At 40.7% G+C, this 21,526-nt stretch overlaps 1 protein-coding gene across 1 annotated transcript in view; it reads left to right on the plus strand.

Moving 5' to 3' along the window:
* Positions 1-18,022: 18,022 nt before the first annotated feature.
* The window catches only part of CDH7 (cadherin 7), a 390,069-nt gene continuing 386,565 nt past the window's right edge, over positions 18,023-21,526 (plus strand). The window contains exon 1 of the mRNA XM_033934193.1: positions 18,023-18,238. The gene's annotated coding sequence lies outside the window, so the exon portion shown is untranslated. The remainder of the gene's footprint in view (positions 18,239-21,526) is intronic.

Below are 21,526 nucleotides of genomic sequence, written 5' to 3' on the forward strand. Positions count from 1 at the left end.
AGTCTCATCTGGTGGATGCTGTGCCGTGGCTGCCAGAACATTTAAAATAATAGCGATCCAGGGTGGAGGCAAAAAAGGCAGGTATGGGGAAGTCCGGAGCTGAGAGGGCCACAGGGGCCCGCTGTGGGGAGGGAGGAAGAAAGGAAGAGGAGGAACCAAAGCATCGTCAATTTTGGGGGAGGCCACGGACCCTGTGGCCAACCCCGTTCCGACGCCTATGGCTAGATTCACTAAGCAAACCAATCGTATGCCGATCGGTTTGTGACCCCTTTGCGACCCGATTTTTACTCCGGCCCGATTCACTTACCTCTCTGCCGACCATCCTCTGATTCACACATGCAAATGAGGGGAATGGCATGGAAAGTAGGCAGGGACGCGATTCACAAGCCCAAACCCTGCAACACCGATTGGGCTGATCGATCACAAACAAGCGACTGCTGAGGACCCTTTCCGACTGCCCTGCCTTCTGCCGCCCTACTCTCTGCCCTGTCAGCCCCGATCTCCTGCCTGCCCCAAACTCCTGCAGCCCTGACTCTCTTGCCTGCCCTGACTTTCACGCCTGCCCTGATCTCCTGCCTGCCACCCTGCTCTCCCCCGAATCTCCGGCCTGCTCCCCTCCAAATTGCCGCCCTGCCTGCCGCTCCGAATCTCTCCTGCCCTTTCCCGCACAGCGAGCCCGTGGTTTTAACCCATGGGTTTAAGCGGGTTAAAATCACGGGCTCGCTAAGAAGTTGAGAAAAAAAGTTTTAAAAAAGAGGCTGCTGCTGCCGCCAGGAATGAAGTCAGGATCCCCCCAAAACAAAAACAAACAAACACAAAAACACAGCAAAAGACCATGACCACATGCGCAGACCATCTACAAGGAAAGCAGATAGTCTGCACAAGTGTCTGGATCGCACACTAGCGATCCGTGTCGGTGCATGGGGCATTCCTCCAAGCGCCTCCATTTGAATATTGTGGCTTGAAGAATCCATCATACCTGCCCAGATTGGCTGTCCCAAGGGCTGTGCAAGCGGTACAGCCGTACAGGGCACGATTCTCTAGGGACGCTCATTTCCCAACCACCAGTTTCACCTCTGCTGCTGCTGCTGCTGCTTCTGACTTGCAGAAATAATGGCAAAACAGAAGAAAAATGCGCAGGGCCATAGTGCAGTCCTCTGATGTCAATTCCTGTTCCAGAGCAGAGGACCAGCAGAGTTGACAGTGCGTGTGTTTCTTTGTGTTTTTCTGTTACCACTGCAGATCGGAAGTAGCTGCAGGAGGGAACAGATTGAAGACAAAGGTAGCCCAATGAAATCTAGCCCAATGAAAAATCAGGTAGATGCTGTGGTGCACAAGGGTTTCCACATGCTGTGGAAATCGCCCACCATTAAAGCATACTTTGATGTTTCATCTTTTAAATTGCTGGTACAACCATTAGTTCTAAGTCACCTGGACTACTGCAATATTGTTTACTTCGCTGGTATTTAAAAAAAAAAATCTTCGTAGATTACGTATCTTCCAGAATGCAGCCATCTGACTGATTTTTAATCTGAAAAAGTTTGATCGTGTTACTCCTTTTTTTTAATGAACTACATTGGCTGCCTGTTGAGGCTCAAGTGAAATTTAAGTTTGGATACATTTGTTTTAAGATGTTATGGGGTCAAATATCCAATTATCTTGTAGACTCATTCACTTTTGCAAATTCTATGCGTTCTCAAAGCACACATGCTCTATTTGTTTTTCCATCTAGTAAAGGTTGCCAATATCTTTTAATATCCTAAGATTTGTTTTTAATAGTGCTATGAGCAATTTGTTTAATATGTTTCTCCTGCTTATTGTATGTTACTATATAAAATTTCAAAAAAAAATTTTTGGAACTGAAAAAAATAGGTTACCAATATAAAAAATATCATCGGCATCTCTATTCATATCAAGCAGCATTATAGGATTAGGATCTTAAATGTATGATATAGATCTCCAGTTCTTATCAACATATTTGTTTACTAGATTTTTAGGCAATTAATGTTATTCATCCAATTGTATATTTACTCTTTCTTGTAAACCGTATTGAACTTAACAGTATTGCGGCATAGAAATGGATTTTTATGTTATGTTATGTTACAAATGCAGCCTTCATCTTCATCTCCGATATGAGCACTGCACACTTATATATAATTTGTATATCTAAACATCCCTCTCTCTTCAAATACCTGGTGTGCTTCCAATCTACAAATAGTTGCATGGAACCAAAGCAGCCAAAAGATTAGTTTACATGAGGATCTGAACTGGTCTGGAGGAGTTTTACCCATACTTCACCGTAACATAATTGATTATGTTCCATGCAAGGAGGAGTTAATCTGAGTAGAAAATCAGATCATGAACTTTGGTTTTATATTAGCAGCCTTCCATGTTCTGCACAGTAATAAACGCGAAACCATGACAATGATGCAGTAATCAGGTGTTCAGTATTTGTTATTCAGACATATGAAAACGCTGCTGTACTTTAAAAGCCGCAACACCGAATAAAGCCAAATGACCCCATTTATCAGAAACACCCAGATGATATTCAGAACATTCAGTTTCACGGTAGCTTGACTAAATGAGATCATGTAGCAGAAAGTAGAATAGGTAAGAGAGGTAAGAAAGCAGAGTCAGACTATGGCAACAGGAGATGAGGAGCTAGATCCAAGGGATATGCTTGCAATCCCTTCATTAAGACACATTAACAATTATTTAAATTGGTTTGGGGCCCGTTGACATCCTTTGTTAATTCAACATAGTTGCTTTTGTTTAAATTTGTGTTTATTTTTATACATTTCTAAGATGGGGGGGATATCTTTCTGGTTCATTTCTTGATTAAATTGTTGGATGGGAGGGGAGGGATATTTATTATCTGCATTGTTATTAATGGAAATTAAGTGCTTATTTTGTTATTAATGTGTATATAATTTATGGCACTTTGTATTAGCTTTGAAAATAATAAAGATAAAAAAAGACACATTAACAGCATGAGAAATAACATCTTTTCCGTCACCGGCCCCTCGCTCTGAAACTCAGCTCCAAACCATTTAAGAGAGATCACAACATTAGATAATTTTAAGTCCAGCCTAAAACCATTTCTCTTTAAAGATGCTTTCGAAGTATGACCGTCCTTTTAAGGATGTTTTAATCCAATGCTAGTCTTGCCTTTCTGGCAATACCCTCTGTTCCCCGCCCTTTTGTTTTTTCGCTTTTTTCATTCTTTCTTTTACAATCTATTGTAGTTCTTCCCTTTCCTCTTGTGCCCGTCTGTTTAGGTCAGTCTTGTAAGTCTTGTTATCTTGTTTTTGATATTTGTATTATTTTCAAGTTGTTGGTTGTTTACCTATTTTACTTAATATTGATGTAAAACTGCTTTTTTTTTTTAATGGACGCAGCTGTTGTGCTCACACAGCTGCACCCATTAGAAAAATAAAGAAGTTATCCCTTTCATGGAAACGGTGGCAGCGAGCAGGTATATGGTTTGCTCATCAATTGTCTACTCTCACTACGTCAATTCCTTTTGATATACTCTGCTCCACATACCTGTTGCCTTCCTCTGCCTATTCACAGTGGATCTCACTTATTGAAGTGCTGTCTTCTGTGCATATACGGTATGACTTCATGTCTTCCAAAAACACTATCTACCATTGGTCTTTATGGTCTCTATCAAAAGGAAAAGCTATATCTTTTTTCTATAATATTCTGAGAGATCATTTATTCACTTTTTCATATCAATCTATGAAACACTGGGATAATATACTCACCATTCCGCTATCTGACATTGATTGGGAACTCTTTTGGTCTTCAACAAACCGCCCACTTCTATCTTCTAGAGTTTCACAATCAATGTTCTTTATTATGTGGAATGCAATATGGACCCCATTTCGCATGTGGAAAGCCAACTTAAAACTTGACTCTATTTGCTGGAACTGCTTGAAAGAGGAGGGAACTCTTGATCATATGTTTTTTCATTGTACTTTAGTCCGCTCTTTTTGGACCCAAATTTGGAATACCATACAATCTATCACTAACTGCTCAGAAGAAATTTCTATGGACATTATAATCCTTCGATCTCAACATCCCTGCTTCGCGCAATCAAAATGTCCTCCTAAACTCATTGATACCATGATTGTGACTGCTCTCATGCACATTCTGAAAAATTGGAAATCATTTTCGTTATTAGATTATACGTTTTGGTGGAACTCACTATGTATGTATCATAGACTTGAATCATATGCATATGAGAGTAAAATCACACTCCGAATCTCCATGAATTTAAAAAGCAAGAAATCACCCTGGTTATTTTTAGATTCATATGTACGCTCTGCTTTGTAGACACTCCTGTCTTCCCTTCCTTTTCTCCACCTTTCCTCTTTCTTTCCTTTCTCTTTTTATTTTTACTCTGTCTTCTTTCATCTTTTTCTCATACAGTCTTCACAAACAACTCCATTACTCTGAGCTTTTCTTAATACTATGGTCCTTTATAATTAATTTTATATTTATAGATCATATATATACAAAACGTTATCTTATTCTTATGTATTTGAATTGCTCCTTGTATTTTTCAAAATACTCAATAAAAATTTATTGAACTTAAAAAAAAAAAAATAAAGAAGTTGCATGAGCCCCAAACTGGGACACCCCCCCCACACCCCCCACCAAGCCCCCTGACCCCAGACACCAAGCCCCGCTGCCTTCCAATCCCCCGTCCCCTCTCATCACTCCTAAACAAAATCCTGCTGATCTAGTAGGCTGGATTGGGTCAGACACCCCCACCCAGCTCAAGAACCTTCCCCCCTAACACCGCCCCCTCCCCGTACCTTTTGTTGAAAATCAGGCAGGAGGGATGCCCGCCCCCTCCTACCTTGAAGGGCAACCTCTTCAAAATGGTGGTCTTTCCCCCCTCCTGGTGTATTCTGGGATGCACTGGGAGGGGGTCTAAGGTCCTGATTGGCTCAGGCACCTAAGGCCCCTCCTCTGTAAAGGGGCTTTAGGCGCCTGAGTCAATTAGGGCCTTAGACCCCTCCCAGTGCATCATCACCAGCATGCACTGGGAGGGGCCTAAGACTGATTGCAGCAGGGGAGGGGGTACACACACAGAAGGGGGTGCATATGCATCAAGAGGGTACAGAAGTGTGACTATGCCCCATGCACCCCCTACCCTTACTGTACCACTGGTTATCTATTCTTGATTTGAAGAAGGCTCACTATGCTGTGTTGAGAAATGTGGCTCTTTCAGTTTTATAAAATCCATTGCATTGTTATGTGTTTAAATCGTTATTGATTTTCAAACTTTGATAGTGCAATTGGTAAATCATAAATACTGCATAAAACACACTAATAACTATACAATTATTACATTAAACAATCATTTACTCCCATCCTCATCTTAATTATTAATACAATAATACAAATGATGTGATTTCAATATTATAATTTAATAATTTAACTCTTCAATGTACATTTCCCTCCCACCACCCACCCTCCCTGGATGTGTAAAGAAATCTAATGAAAAGGGGAGAAACATGACCCTTATTGTAATGCAACAAAAGTAGTCAATGGACTTCCATTGCATTGTTAGGACTACGAATTTGAAGGGAGGGTTTGAAAAGGACTTGTATATCACCTTTTTGTAGTTTTACAACCATACATAAAGTGGTTTATATATAGGTACTTCAAGCATTTTCCCTATCTGTCCCAGTGGGCTCATAATCTAGCTAATGTACCTTGGGCTGTGGAGGATTAAGTGACTTGCCCAGGGTCACAAGAAGCAGCACAGGGTTTGAACCCACAATCTCAGGGTGCTGAGACTGTAGCTCCAATCACTACACCACACTCTTCTGCTGGAGACTCATTCACATAGCAACAGCCACATTAAAGCTGGTACTAATTAGAAACAATTAGAATTATAATTAGAATTAGAAACAATTGGAGTTCTATAAAGATGCTTGCGTAAATTTTCCAGTGCTGATTCAAAAAGGGGACATTAGCCATGGGAAGGGCACGGGGTGACTCATGGGTGTTCCTACAATTTACGTATAGTGTTATAGAATATGGTAGATCAGCGCCTATGTTAGATATGAGGATTTACACCATCCCCCTCTTTTACTAAGCTGTGCTAACCGATTACCGCGTGCTAATCGAATTAGCACACGCTAAATGCTAATGCGTCCATAGACTATCATGCACGCGTTAGCGTTTAGTGCACTCTAATCAGTTAGCACCCCTTAGAAAAAGAAGGCCCATGTTTCAGTTGGTGTAAATCCTTGCACCCAAAATTGTGTATAGATCCTGGCATAAACTGGCAAATTCTATATAGTTTGCCTAAAGTTAGGCACCCTGCATCGGTGCACCTAGGCTTAATTGGCTCTGACAATTGGTACTTAACACCTGATTTGCTTCCATTGGAAATTGAAATTTAGGCACCTAACTCGAAAACTACAATTCTGTAAAAAGGAGACACCAAATCCAAAGCACCTCTCTAAAAGTGAGCCTGGTTAGGGGCAGACCATGGCCATGTTTTCGAGTCAGGTGCCTCTTTGTGAATTAGGTTCTGCTAAAAGCCTAACTTAGGCGCAGGTATTTAGGCGAAGAAACACCTGGCATAAATAGGATGTGCCTAAAATTTAGGACACCTAGTGACGCCTAACTATGCCTATGGTGCTAAGTTTGATTCTGTAATAGTGTTTCTCAACTTGGTCCTGGAGTACCCCCTTGCAAGTCAAGCGTTCAACATATATTTTTATTTTTAATGTAATCTTTGTTTTCATCCTCATTGAATGCTTGTTAGGATATACATATCTTATCTCTATCTCTATATTTCCTATCTTTAATGGAGTTCCTTTCTTTAATCAATTGTTGCATTGCATACCGCTTAGGTCAGTGTCATGCTGGAGCACTATATCAAATCTTAATAAACATAAACATGTACACAATGAATATGCATATGCTTGATTTGCATATACTGCCACCATTATATGCCAATTGCTTTCATGCATATTCATTGTGAATGTCCTGAAAACCTGACTAGCGAGGGGGGTGCTCAGGGACCGAGTTGAGAGACACTGCTCTTAGTGCCGCAGTGGTCAGTGCAGATTATTATAAAATCAGGCCCTAAATGCTATTCTATAAACTGTACCCATCTCAGTGCAGCATTTAGAGAATAGTGATTAGTGCTCTTTTTTTTTCTGTGGCCAAATTTGGGCACCATTTGCAGCATCTATTTGTTAATTTATTTAGGTATTTATATACTGCCTATCAAGATTATCTAAGCAGTTATCAAGCATTTTCCCTATCTGTCCCGGAGGGCTCACAATCTATCTAATGTACATGGAGGAATGGAGGATTGGATCACTTGCCAAGGGCGCTGAGGCTGTAGCTCTAGCCACTAGGCCACTCCTTCCTCTGTGTTAAAATGGCAATATCTATCTTGTTGTTTGTCTGGCAAGTAAATCTTTTTATACGAGTAGTATGGTTGCATTATGATACTGTTATAATGCATTTTTAACTTGTTTTAATGGAAACCACTGTAAGGCCTTTTTATGGCTATGTTGCAGTATTTTAAATGCCAATAAAAGATAACAATCTTACCGCACTTTGGGGGTCCTTTTACTAAGGCACGCTAGCCGTTTTTGCACGCGCTACATATTAGCGTGCGCTAAACGCATGGATGCATTAGCGTTTAACATGCACTAATATTTAGCGTGTGCTAAATCGGTTAGCGCGCCTTAATTAAAGAGGGGGTTTAATACATGAAAGAATTAGGGATAGAATGTGTTGGGCTGGAGTAAGATCCACTTCAGAATCTTACTGGTTTCTGTTATCTGGGTCCAAATGCTTAGTCAAAAGTAGCACTTTGTACAAAGGACTATGATGCCAAGGAAAGATTTTAGTGGGAATAAATTTCTACTGTAACAAATTCACAGGCACTGCGTTCAGCAGGTAATGAATCAGTACATTCCATGCATTATATTCAGCATCATCCACCGCAGCTCCACCACTTAACTTCCTGCCAGAAGTAATTTTGGGATTTGACTGTACTAATAAAAGTGTCTCTGTTTAATTCCAGCTTGCTAAAGGCACTGCTGAAACTAGGAGTGTCTCGAGCTACCATATTTCCCCGAAAATAAGACAGTGTCATATTAATTTTGGTCCAAAAAACACACTAGGGCTTATTTTCGAGTATGACTTATGTTTTTCATGTATAACAATCATCTCTCCCTTCCTCTCCTCTACCCCAATTATTCCTCTTTTCTTTCTCCCCTCCCCCCCAGCATCATTCCTCCCATCTTACTTATTCCCTTGTGCAGCAGAACCCCACCGACTCTCTCACCGTGAGACTGACATACCTCCGCTCTGAGGCCTCCTAAAGCAGCAGGGGTGGGGGGTTGCTGAATAGATAAGTCCAATTTTTACAGCAAATCAGGCAGCACTAGTGCCAGGGATGGAGTCAGGGAGTATCAGAAACATTCGTGTGGAGGGGAGGAGGGGGGGCCGTGGGGGTCCATCTTAGGGCTTATTTTTGGGATAGGGCTTATATCAGGAGCATCTTTAAAAATCATGCTAGGGTTTATTTTCGAGATAGGTCTTATTTTCAGGGAAACAGGGTATTGTACAAATCATTTCTTTTGGGTGAAATCTCTTATGGGACCTTTCACAAAGCTGTAGTAAAAATTGTCCTTAGTGCACCCTTACAAGGGACTTTCTCATGTGCTAAGGACACTTTTATTGCAGCCATAGAAACCCTGATTTTTTTTTTTTTCATTAAAGGTCACACACTGTTATCATCAGCATGCAGCCATTTTTAAAAATTAACACAACACTAAGGGATAGATTCTTTAACAGGCGCCTGTATTGACCAGTGCCTCCAAAACCAGCGCTGGTCATGTGTCAATCATGTACCAGTGCCAGTTGAAGAATCGCGGCCATGTGTAAAGCAGACACCAGAAATATAGGCCAGGGTTTTACTGGCTTATATTTCTGGCACCTACTTTACACAATAATTGCATCCACTGGGGTCCTAACGGTGCCTACAGTCACTTTTGATGGTAGCCACGACCATTTTGACCATGGTAGGTGCCTCTGTGGATGGGACATTGGCGGCTTGTTCTGTAGGCGCCTACATTTTTAAAAATTAGTTTTTAATTGGCTTAAAATGACACAGTCAATTACCACATCATTTATCACTAATTAAACCAATTAAGTTAGGCAGCAGTAGGACACCTACTCCCACTAAACTTTCGACATCCCTACGAGAATCAGCGCCTTTTGGCTTCCTGTTTTGTAGGCAGTAAGGACTCCTGCATTATCCATGTCACTTATGGGTTCACATAAAGTTTTCCACATTTTTTGTTTCCTTAGTTCCAGCCTAATCCAAGCCTCATTTTCACTCTACCATTCATCATTTGCTTGTGTAGCATTTCCACATAAGCATATCCACCAATCGGTTACACCCACGTTTCTGAGCACACCAACCTTCTGAGCACATAAAGTTTTTTCACATTTTTTGTTTCCTTAGTTCCAGCCTAATCCAAGCCTCATTTTCATTCCACCATTCATTCGTTTGCTTGTTTAGCAATTCCACATAAGCACATCCACCAATCGGCTACACCCATGTTTCTGAGCACACCAACCAATCGGCTATGCCCACATCGCTGGTAGATCTCTATTTCAGCCTGTAGCTTACTGTGGAGTACCTTTTTTACCATTGTGGAAGACTTGCTTGACCCCATTTGATCGTGATTGGCGTGTGGTAAGTAATGTTTTCCATATTTTAGATCCACGATGATTAATTTTACCTTGTTCATTTATTATTTATGTTTATCATTGTCACAAGAGTATAGCTGGTTTTAATTCATATCTCATGTGCATTACTCTCCCCCCCCCTTTTTTTAAATATATGGTATTTTTATGTCTGAATGGTATGTTTGGGTACATAATCTAATCTCCAGTTCTAATACTGTTAGGCTTATTTAATTGCTCTTAGCTATTGTTAAAGAGTATTTAGGCCACCTTTGAGAACACTAGCTCTGTGCATTTAGTCATCACTCTGTTAATCGTCTTTTCTTATAATTCACTCACTCACTCACATTAAACCCATGGTATATCAATCTAAATGTCCATGGCATGCAACAGGTTTAAGTTTTAGCAAACATTTTATGACTTTTTTATATATTGTTTTAATATTATTTCTTACATTGTTTTTAATATAGTTTCTTCTTATTGTTGTTTAATATTGTTGTTTAACATTGTTTTCTAATAAAGTCTTTTAATAATTTTTTGTTATTAACATACAATAATACATTTTAATATTTTAACATTCATATAGTACATTTTAGTTTGGGTTTTATTAACTGTTAGGCGTTAAAATGCACTTTCTGCAGCATATTTGGATATTCTGTTATTTTAAGTTGTATTCATAACATTGATTACAACCTTTTAAGAAGTGCACATTATGAAGATTTATACTATATTGTCTTTTGTATCCTATGTTATACAAATTCCAGTATGAGACAGCCACTGTACATATTAGATATTCTTAACCTGTTCAGTTCTGTTCTTAATGTTTTAGGACCAATGCTTTTATTGACTCCATGCCTTATCATTTTTATTTTCATCAGTTTGTTATCTTTCACGCAGTTTGCTTTATACCTTAACCACCATGGTATATTTTTTCATTTTTTTGTTACCTATATGCTGGTTTCCTATTCACACACTCACTGTCCCTTTTTCATTATGCAGTATCACTTCCGGCTATTAAGATTTGGTTTATTTTTATTGTTGGTCTGCTCCATTTCTCGTTTCACCACCACTTCTGGTTCCCTTTTCTTTTCTTATATTTGTGATTTGTTTCTTCCGTCTGTCACGTATCCCTATGTTGATATTAATTGCTTTTCATTTGACACGTGTCACTTCATTTCTAGTTTTTCATTCAGTGATATTCTAGTCATTAAAAATCTTTGCATCCTTTTGCATCATATCATTATATATTCCAATCACACTCAGAGACACCCAATATTATTTGTACATTTTTACTTTTTCTCTTTAATATGTTCTTGTATGACATTCATCACCTTTGTCACATTACCATTTGCTTGCTTCACCTTTTTATGTTCACACATTATTTTAAGTATTTATGCTTAAATTCATTAGGACCCCTGAGGAAGGCGTGTCATCTGAAACACGGACCATGTCGGGTCCCTTGGTTGGCTATAAGGTTGTATATGTTACTGCATTTACTAATAAACAACGCCTGCATCTTGTACATTGTCTGCAGTCTGTTTGTTGTTTTCTGGTTGCTGTTGTTTACTGCAGACTACGTTGGATTTTCTTTCTCCCTTTTGTGCATTATCCATGCATGAACCAGTTAACAGGTAGTAAAGTAAATTGTACTGATTAGCACAATAATGTCCACCATTATTCCCTCTAATCTGAGTGAAAGTCCTCCACCTACAGTCCTGTGTCCTGTCTCACTGAATGGCATAATGAGGGTGAGAGGTTCACGGGGTGGTGGCTCCACTCCCCTGCCCTCTTCTCTGCCACCCAACCCCATCCTCTCCTTCCCCCCCCGCCACGCATACGCCTTTTCCCCTCCCCATATCTCTTTAACGTTACGGGTGTGAGCACCAACCCCAACCTGCTGTTCCTCTGATGTCACTTCCTAGATGCTGGTGGGGCTTTCCCTCCCTGCTGCATCATATGATGCATGGGTAGGGGCCTTAGGCATCTGAGCCAATCAGAGCCTTAGGCTCCTCCCTCTGTATCCCGGGATACATAGGGGAGGAGTCTAAGCCAATCAGGCTCTGTGTGTAGCACACGCAAAATATTTGTGCCATTGGAAAAAAAAAAACAGGTTGACCTGTTGGTAACACAGCTAAAACCCCTATTTTATTTTTTTTTTTTTTACATAGCCAAGCAATGTTAGTGCATCAGTCACTTGGCTACTTTGCATGGGGTTTTAGCCTATTTGCATGGCCGGATGAGAAAATAGGTGATTGAGGGAAAAACACGCGGTGAGCCATTTTGTGAATCGGGTTGGTAATAGCGATCGTCACTAAAGCTGTGAAAACAGGTTTAGCGACGATCGCTGACTTTAGTGCATCTAGCCCTTTATATGCCATTTTTGACCATCGCTTCTAGGTGCGTCCACTTAGATCAAGGAAAACCAGGCCTAAATACCTGCACCTCACTTGTGCGCAGAGTGGGTGTATTCTGTAACAGTGTGCCTAACTTTTAGAAAAGCGTGCAATCTGCCCATTTTCCTCCCCTGGCCATGCCCCTTTCAGATTCACACACTATAACTAACTCACAGTACAGTCAAACCTCTGTTTACGAGTAACGCGGTTTGCGAGTGTTCTGCAAGACGAGCAAAACACTTGTGCAAATTGTGCCTCGCAAACCGAGCGTTGACTCGATTTACGAGCCCACACCCCCGACAACTGGTATCACCCCCACCCCACCCACGAGCCCCCACCACTGACAATGGGCATCGCCCATCCACCTAAACCCTTACCATGATCTGGCACCGGCAGGAAGCACCAACCCACAGGACGTGCCAGTGCCGGAAGAGCCTGCCTTTTACCTAGGCATACTTAGGCGACACTAGGTGTCCTAAATTTTAGGCACATCCTATTTATGCCAGGTATTTCTTCGCTGGTGCCAGATCGTGGTAAGGGTTTGGGTTTGGGTGGGCAGGCGATTCCGGCTCTCGGGGGGGGGGGGTTCGCAGGCTGGGGGGGATTCCGATTCTCGGGGGTGGGGTGGAAGTGTACCAGTGGCCTCGGAGGGGGGGGGTCTTTTGGGGATGTGGTAGGGTGGACGCGAGCTGCACCAGTGGCCTCGTGAAGGGGGGGGATGTGGAACCAATCAAGCGAGTTTCCCTTACTTCCTATGGGGAAACTCGTTTTGATATAGGAGTACTTTGGTTTATGAGCATGCTTCTGGAACGAATTATGCTTGCAAATCAAGGTTCCACTGGACTTTATAGAATGTGCCTACCAAATTGTGCCTGTAACTTCTAATTTGTGATAATTAGCATCAATTATTGTGTTAATTGTCAATTAATAGTCCTAATTAAGCCTGTTAAACAATTAAATTGTGCGTGCAAATCAGCTGTGTACACCAATTTCATGCACATGCACAACTTATGGCACTACATTCAGAATTTGGAGGTACTTATGTAACCTATGCTTTTCATTGTTCTGGCTAAGCCCCTAAAAATGTATGCACTTTAATGCAATAGTCATGCAATGAAAAGGTCTGCTAACTGATTTGGTCTAGATGAAAACTGGATCTTTTTGTATTGTTAGATCAGTTTTACAATAATGCAAATATGCTACAGTGCATCAGATCCCATGAATATATTGGTCAGTGATCACATGTTAAACTTAGTCCTGCAATGATGAGGTTAAATGACAACATAACCCAAAATAATCTAGGGTAATCATGAGGATACTTTAATTTGCCTTTTATGTCTGCAATTTCTGTTTCTCTAGTAAATTACACTAAAAAAATATGTGTTTAAGAAGAATCATGCTTCTTGCTTAATTATAATTCTGAACAGGTCCCCATGGAGCTTCATTCACTAGTGGTTTAGTGGTTTTCTGGTAAATACATCATGCTACCAGAGAATACATTTGGACTGTCTTCATTATTAAACAAGTTAGAGGGATTGCACTAGTGATAGTCTGTGTACAGCTATGCATCCTCAAATTGTTTCTCTGTAACCCATGGTGCATGAAATACCTTGGTGAACTTCTCGGGGATGTTTAATATTACATTATCAGGTTCTAAAGAAAGTCAGCTGCCTCTAAAAGGCATCATTTATTGTGTGATGTTGCAAGGATTATTTTATTTACTTTTTCATTTACATCTGTGATCGTATAGCATCTCAAAGTGAAACCCATGAATGTCATGTCATGCTTTGCAACATGTTAAGTATTTGCAAACCATGGTTCATTATAGATATGTGCAGAATTGCTTTATTACTGTAAGTGCTGAGCAGACTTTCCATATAAGCATTATGGGGCCAAGTTATGTGTATAGTGACATTCAGCTGTCAGTACAGCAGTTAGCACAAGCTAACAGTGCACCCACCACATTAACAGTTAACACCTCCTGAATGAGTGTTGTTAATTGCATTACATTATCTGTGATGCAGTCAATGTGCAATAGAGACATTTCTCTGGAGTGGGGAACTATTGGGAATGGCCTCAGAAGTTAACAGGGAAGCACTGCAGTTAGTGTGCAATACTTTTGTGATTCAGAATGCAGTAAGTGTAAAAATGTACAATGATTTAGTTAATAGGGTGAGATCTTTGTCCTAAAGAAGTCCTGTAACTAGCACCATGGGACAAACTACAGTATCATAAGGTAATCCTGAGATTTGTGCCTGTCAACCTCATGCTAACAAATTCATCTTTTACCTTTTTTTTTTTTTTAGGAGGTGTGTCAGGGGCAAAGAGAGTATGTTGCCGCATTAACTAGTTAGTTCAGATACAATACCACATTAACTAATCGATACCATGTGAACCTTTACCACCTACAAAATGGGTGGCAATAAATGCTCAGTCAGCAATTTTTAAAAAAATGGCCATGCACCAATAACAAAATTAGTGCATGGCCATTACTACTATGATTTATTATTTTTATAGTGCTACCAAAGGCATACAATGCTGTACATTAAGCATGCAAGAGATGATCCCTTCTCGAAAGTGCTTATAATCTAATTATGACAGTTATACAGGATACATGACAAAGGGTGAATCAATATATGTTGCTCATGAAAGGAAATATAAGGGGATGAAGAAGTAGAGAGGTTAGGAGCTACCGAGGGAATGAGAAACAGATAGGGCCAAATTCTGTAAAGGACATCTAACTTTAGACATCCACAATGTGGACATTCATCGACTTAGGCATCCAAATAATGTGGATAGTAAGTCCAATTAATGACTTTAACAAGCATTAATTGGAACTTAGGCATCCAAACACTGTAGATGTCCACAAATTTCATGGATGCCTATTGGAAAACGTTGCACCTAAAAAATAGGTGTGGTGTAGGCGTGGTGTGGGAGTAGCTTTGATTGTGTCTACCTAATGCCTATAATATAGGTGTTGCAAAACCAGGTCTACTTATGAGCGTGAGCTGGGGGTTAGGTGGATGTGACTTAGGTGTCACTTAGATATGCTATAGGCATCCATTTATAGGTGAACGGGACATTTATTTTTGGGGTATAGAGGAGTCCAGGTTGATATTAAGCACAAAATATGTTTAATAATGCATTACTTAAGCAAAACACATGAAATATATATATATATATATATATATATACTAAACCTCATTTCCAAAAGGTTAAGAACATAAAAAGAAATACACTTCTCCCTCCGAATCCGCGGTATCAGCATCTGCGGATTCGGTTATTTGCTATTTTTTTTTAGATCCATTTTCATTTTTCGGGCTATTTTTAAGCCCTCTTAGACCCCCCCTTAAGCCTTACTTGGTGGTCTAGCGGGTTTTCAGGGCAGGAGCGATCTTCCTACACTACGATGGGAGCTCATGGCAGCCATTTCCTATGAGTGATCTGCATGGGCAGGAGCATAGGAAGATCGCTCCTGTCCTGAAAACCCGCTAGGCCACCAGGTAAGGCTTAAGGGATGCCGGGGGGAAGTGGGGGGTTGGGTCAGAGCCGGCCCGAATATTATTCAGTTTTTTTAATGTTCATAGGCCGGTTCTGCCCCGAACCCCTGTGGATACAGAGGGAGAAGTGTACTCTACTCACACAATGGCTGTTTCAGAGCAAGTGGACATGTCTGATCCACAATCTTGACATCATTGTGACATCATCAATATGTACCTAGATGGCAGAATGTCACTACGAAATAATAGGAACCTTGTGCATAAACAAAAGATCCTGTAGTTCAGTGGTTAAAGGCACTACATCCGTCTTCCAAAGATCATGAGTTCAAATCCACACATTTACCCCATTCCAGTATCATCATAGCTTCTTATTTGCTCTCATAAGACTTTACCATTTACATTGCACTCTGCCCTTTTCAGGGGCCAGAGAGAAACTTATTTTTACCATGTGATAGTTTATGGTGTCCTAAGGTATCATCTCACATGGCAGGAATCCATGTCTAAAAGAAAGCACTTGTGGCTCAGTGGTTAAAGGCACTGCTTCCATTTTCCAAAGGTGATGAGTTCAAATCCTAAGTATGGTCAGACACCCCAGCACATATTCCTATTTTTAGTAGCATTCTGCCATCTAGGTGGAAATTGATGATGTCACAATGATATCAAGGTTAGGTTCTAGCAGTACATGTTGTGCCTCCAAACTGAGTAAAATGAACAATAGATCCTATTGGGAAAACATGGTTAGGTTCCTGCATGGGACAGCATTCGGCGTACCTGTAGACGTTCGTAATTCACTCTCCGGATACTTGAGGGCCATATCTAGAAGCAAACGCCAGAACGCAAGATGAAAGTGAATGCAAAGAAAGCTGGTTGGTTTTTTTTAACGGTCAGTCTGCGAATACGTGAACACAGCAGCACAAATGGAAAATTTTGATCTTGATGAAACTGCGGATCTATTGTTCACTTTCTGCCGTTTGGAGGCACAACATGTACTGCTGGATCCTAACCTCTATTTTCCCATAGACTCAGCATTTCATTATTTGTGATTTTGCGGTTCGCAAACATTTTCAAGAACCACACTACCACAAATAACGTGAATGGACTGTATTGCTGTACAGTGCAAAGTGTACTGATATCATGACACAGAATGTGTTAAATAACAGAATTGTTTCTGGAGATGCTTGATGTGAACTGGTATCTGAAAATAAAGCTACTAATATAGTCCTCATTTGCTTTTGTTCTTTGAGGCTTCATTTCAAACTTATGTTGTCTTGGCTTTTTGTGCAGCATTGCATAAGCCTCTGCTGAGACAGCAGTTATTAACCTACAGCCATAAGGCAGCCTTTTCATTCCTTTTTATCACATCTGTGAACTGAGGTTACCGGTATAATCATAGGGTCAGGGTGGCAAGGAGTCTGCATGCAGCTCTTACTAGGAACAGAAAAGCATTACCAGTGTCTCTCAAAGTCACTCTGAAAATAAGGCACTTGGGGTTTATCATTATGCGTGACCGTTCTTTCAATTCTAAGTCACAGTTGTTTAATTTCCTAACTGCATTATTATTTTTTTTTCCTTTTTGCATTTACCTTCCGCTCGATGCAAAGTGACTGCTTAGCTCAATTTGGACCAGCTTCATGATGTCACTCGAGGACCCTCAGCCTGCCCCGGATGACATCATGGACAGGGAGAGCATAGCATGAGCTCCACCTTAACAAGGACACCAGGACCGTGCTCGTGCATTAATCGAGCCACCCATTTAAATCAATAGGGTCCAGAAGCAAGGGAACGGGCACATCAGCTGCTTCATCTCCAGTGCAAGGGATTTGTGTAGCCCCGGGACCCTTTCGGCAGCATGAAGATTTACCCCTGCACACGTTAGCCAACTTCATTGCGCCGTGATGTTTTTAAAGCAACCTGGCGTGTGTCCGCAGCGGGGGAGAATGACGGGCTGAAGTGTCAGACCTCGGAGATCGAGCAGCAGGAGGAGAAATGCCTACAAGCCACAAGAAAGTAGAACTAGGGCAGGCTAAGGAGACGGAAAGGGCAAAACTATAAAGCAAGAAAACTGTAAGTTCTGATTAGTTTTATGACTTTGCCTTCATGCCTCAGGAGCTCAATTGATCATGGGTTTCACGACAAGCTAAAAGGAAGAAGAAGAAGAAGAAAAAAAAATAAACTCTCTCCTCAAACCCCATGCTTTCAAATGCAAAACACCACCCTAGGAGATAGATTGGCTTCAGCTCCACCCCCCTTGAAGCCCCTTCCTGATTTTTTTTTTTTTTTAAATCCAAAGGACTCCATCTGTATATTCTGTCAGGGGGGAATGGTTTCATTTTGGATTCCTTTTCAATAGGCAGCAGCGAACTCCGGGAGGTGCAAGAAGTCTTTTCGCCTCTTCGGATGAAGGCAGCCACTGAGCCTGTTCTCTCGGCAGTCCGAGGCTGCGGAGCTCGTGCGAGCCCTTGTGTGAGCCCACAGCAGACGCGAGCTCTCCCTGGACCTACCAGCAGCTCCGCCTCACGTCTCGAGGAGCAGCTCCGGGCTTCTGCTGCCATTCGGTGGATTACAAGCTGATTTGAATGGCTATGCAAGAAATCGAGTGAGGTAGGTGCATTCTGTATTTTAGTTTAATGCAGGGACCGCTGTTCTGCCTATTTGAGCTGGAACAAGTGTAGTCTCAGATTTTTTTTTTTTTTTTCTTATTTTCTGTAAACAAATCTGGTTTGTGGGATAGGGGAGGAGGAAGGCATGTTTGCATCTAGCTTGGGTGCTGGGTCAGAAGTTACTCTTGCTATTGACAAATGCCGCATCTGAAGAGAGATTGCATTTGGTATCAGCCTTGCCTGTACTAACAGGAGGGTGGAATCAAGAAGTCTGCCTTAAAAAAAACCCCAAAACAACCCACAACCCACTGAACTCAAAGAACTGCCTGTCATAAATAATGGAGGGATGATGGGAGGAGGGAGAAAGAAAGAAATGACAGCGGGGAATTTTTCTTGTTAAGTATAAACGCAAGGAAAACCATCAATTTCCTTAGATTTTATAAAAAGGAAAGCAGATATTCCAGTAAGTGACTTGAAAAACCAAGTGCCTCCCTGCTTCACTGAAAGTGCAATACTGAAAAGCAATCACTCTCCAAGAGGGCACACTTCTAGTGTGTGTGTGTGTGTTTGTTTTCTGAAGCATCAGGGGTAGTCTATAGTGGCAAGAACGTGATGGGATAAAGGCTTATTTCTGTAATTAGTATTCAACTGATTGAGTTAGCACTGCAGTCTTCTAGCTGCTTGAAGCTCCTGCTACAGCACAATGAAGCATACATGCGTGCACATGTGTGCATGCATCTAAGGGTCCTGCTGCTGCCTCTAAATGTATGTAGTAGCATCCTCTGGATTCAGACTTCTGAATAACCCCGGGCATCTTCGATTTCCTACAGCAGATCCTGTAGTGCAGATGAGCAGGGGGTCACATCTGAAATGGCTTTCTTGGAGAATTTCCATGACAGAATAACTGTCACATAAACAATAACATGTCTAGCTTATCTCCTGGGTTCTGGAAACTGAAAGGCTGACGCTTTGATCTCGTTGCCTTACCCAGAAGATTTTTAACTTTGCAAATAACTTTAGGCGTGAAAGCAGTAGCGATGTGAAAAGCGGGACGGATGCTTCAGGGTCTCTCCACCACTATTCAGGAAGAAGCGGGTCCTCATTAGGGCTGAAAGGAAGCAAGTGCCTTGTCATCAAAATGCACAGCAGCAAAACTGCTGTCCTATTAGTGAGTGTATAGTTCAATAGCATCTTCTAGTATGAACCTTAGGTAAATTTACTTTTGCAGATTTCATGCTAATCTCTCTCGCTTTTTTTTTTTTTTCTTTTCCTTATAGAAAAGATATTAAACTTATTAAAGACCTTCTGTTTGCCTTAGTATGATAACACTGGCTAAAACTACATCTACATATTCAGATTAGCAACAAAAGTAAATAAATCTCTCTAGGCTTTGGGAGGGGGGAGGGGAGCCTGGGGAAAGTGTGCGTGGGGAAGGGGAGAGGGCTTATGTTTGGTAAGATTTGTGAATAGAGCACATAAAACATTATAAGGACATATTCATTTTTGACATGGTGGAGACTGTATCAAATATTTCAAATAATGACCCCCACTAAGGTCAAATTATATATTAACAGTGCAGGGGCTGGCCAGAGTTGTGTTACTTTGCAAAGTCTATTTAGATGCAGATTGAAATCCAGGCTTCCTTTTCTAGAGCTTTTGCTTCCTGGTTTCTGTATTGCTCTCTTGACGGGATCCAAACTGAAGCCTTTTATGTTGTGGTACAGTGTGCATGGGGGAGGAGGTACATTTGGAAATAAAGAAAATGGACAACAATCTAAAAGCTTGGGCAACCCTTAGCAGACAAATTCCTTGTTCCCTTATTTCCACGCAGGGATTACAAAACCAACTAGATCTGAGGCTCTTCTTAAAAGTTGCTTTGGTGTGATGTTAGTTCTAGCTAGCAAATGGAAGAATGGCACAATTAATGTGAAGTGTGTGTGTGTGTGTGTGGGGGGGGGCATTTAAGGCCGTCTCTGTAGGAATTCAATTAGCGTTTGCATCTTTAATCAGAGGTTATTGTTCACTAGTATTGTGAGATCCTATTTAGATAAAGAGTTGCTACAGGTTATTAGAACAGAGCAATCAGCTGACCAGCTCACAACTCTTAAGTTTATTCCATTTATTTAATAGTATCAAACTTTTCTCCTTTGATATTAAAGAAAGGTATACGTATGTGTATTTTCATTTGACCATTGTCATACGTAGTATCTGAGAAAGAAGAGAATGTAGCTTTGTTTTGTGGGTGGGAGCTACTAGATTCACTTAAAGATGAACCTTAGCAGACTATCACTATCTCTCTCTCTCTCTGAGTATCCAGTCTTCAAAAGTTTTAACTATTAAGAAATCTTTCTGTTAACATTACATTTGGATTCCTTTTCCTTTGGATGACAGGAATTCAAATAAAGTTGCAGAGTTCTGTTCAGACCTGAAGAAGGGAGTGCCTGTTTCTGAAAGCTAGTGAAAAAATAAATTTAGCTCAATTAATTTTGATATGTATTATTATTATTATTATTATTGTTCTTATGTGTTTGTTAGCCTTTTCTTCTATTCAGTGTGTTTGTTGGAATCACACATGCACAGGATATGATTTCTGTATTGGTTTGTAGTATGTACTTCTCTCAATAATGGATTATGCCCACTGATTATTATTAGGTGATTGCACCAGGCTTGTATATATGTATTTGTGATACTACAACAAGATTTTTGCACAAGTGATACCCATTGTAATAACAAATAAGTTGGTTCTATCATGTACTTAGAGGTGCGGGATGATGGTTAAGGAGCCAAAGGGATGACACATTCTTATACAGTATCCTGATAGTTCAGTTACCTTAGCCTTTGTTTAACACCACTGACTTTTGTATACTGTGGGTAGAAGTGAAGGCTTTTCTATAAGTAGTGGCGCTGTTTGGGAGGTTGCCTCTGATTCTATAGAGGCTGTAGCTCCAAAGTCAGTTCTATCAGTCTGAAATTCTGCAGCAGAAAACATAGATTCATTGAAGAAAAGCATTCCCAATATGCTTAACACGTGTAACGAAAAGACACAATAAATAAGCACAGTAGGCTGGCTGTCATTTCAAAACCACATAAAATGCAATCCCTATATATTTCAACAAAACATAAACATTATTAATGCATTTAGTCTTAAGGTATTGAAATGACTTGGCTAGATATCACTGCAGACCTTTTGTGTAGAGAGTAACATTGAGTAAAATGTGTCTACGTTAACATCTTCTGTGACAGGTTTAGCAAGGTGTAGTCTGGCAGTTGAGGAGAGGGCCAAATGCCT

Source organism: Geotrypetes seraphini, chromosome 2 (genome assembly GCF_902459505.1).
Source record: "Geotrypetes seraphini chromosome 2, aGeoSer1.1, whole genome shotgun sequence".
NCBI lineage: Eukaryota > Metazoa > Chordata > Amphibia > Gymnophiona > Dermophiidae > Geotrypetes > Geotrypetes seraphini.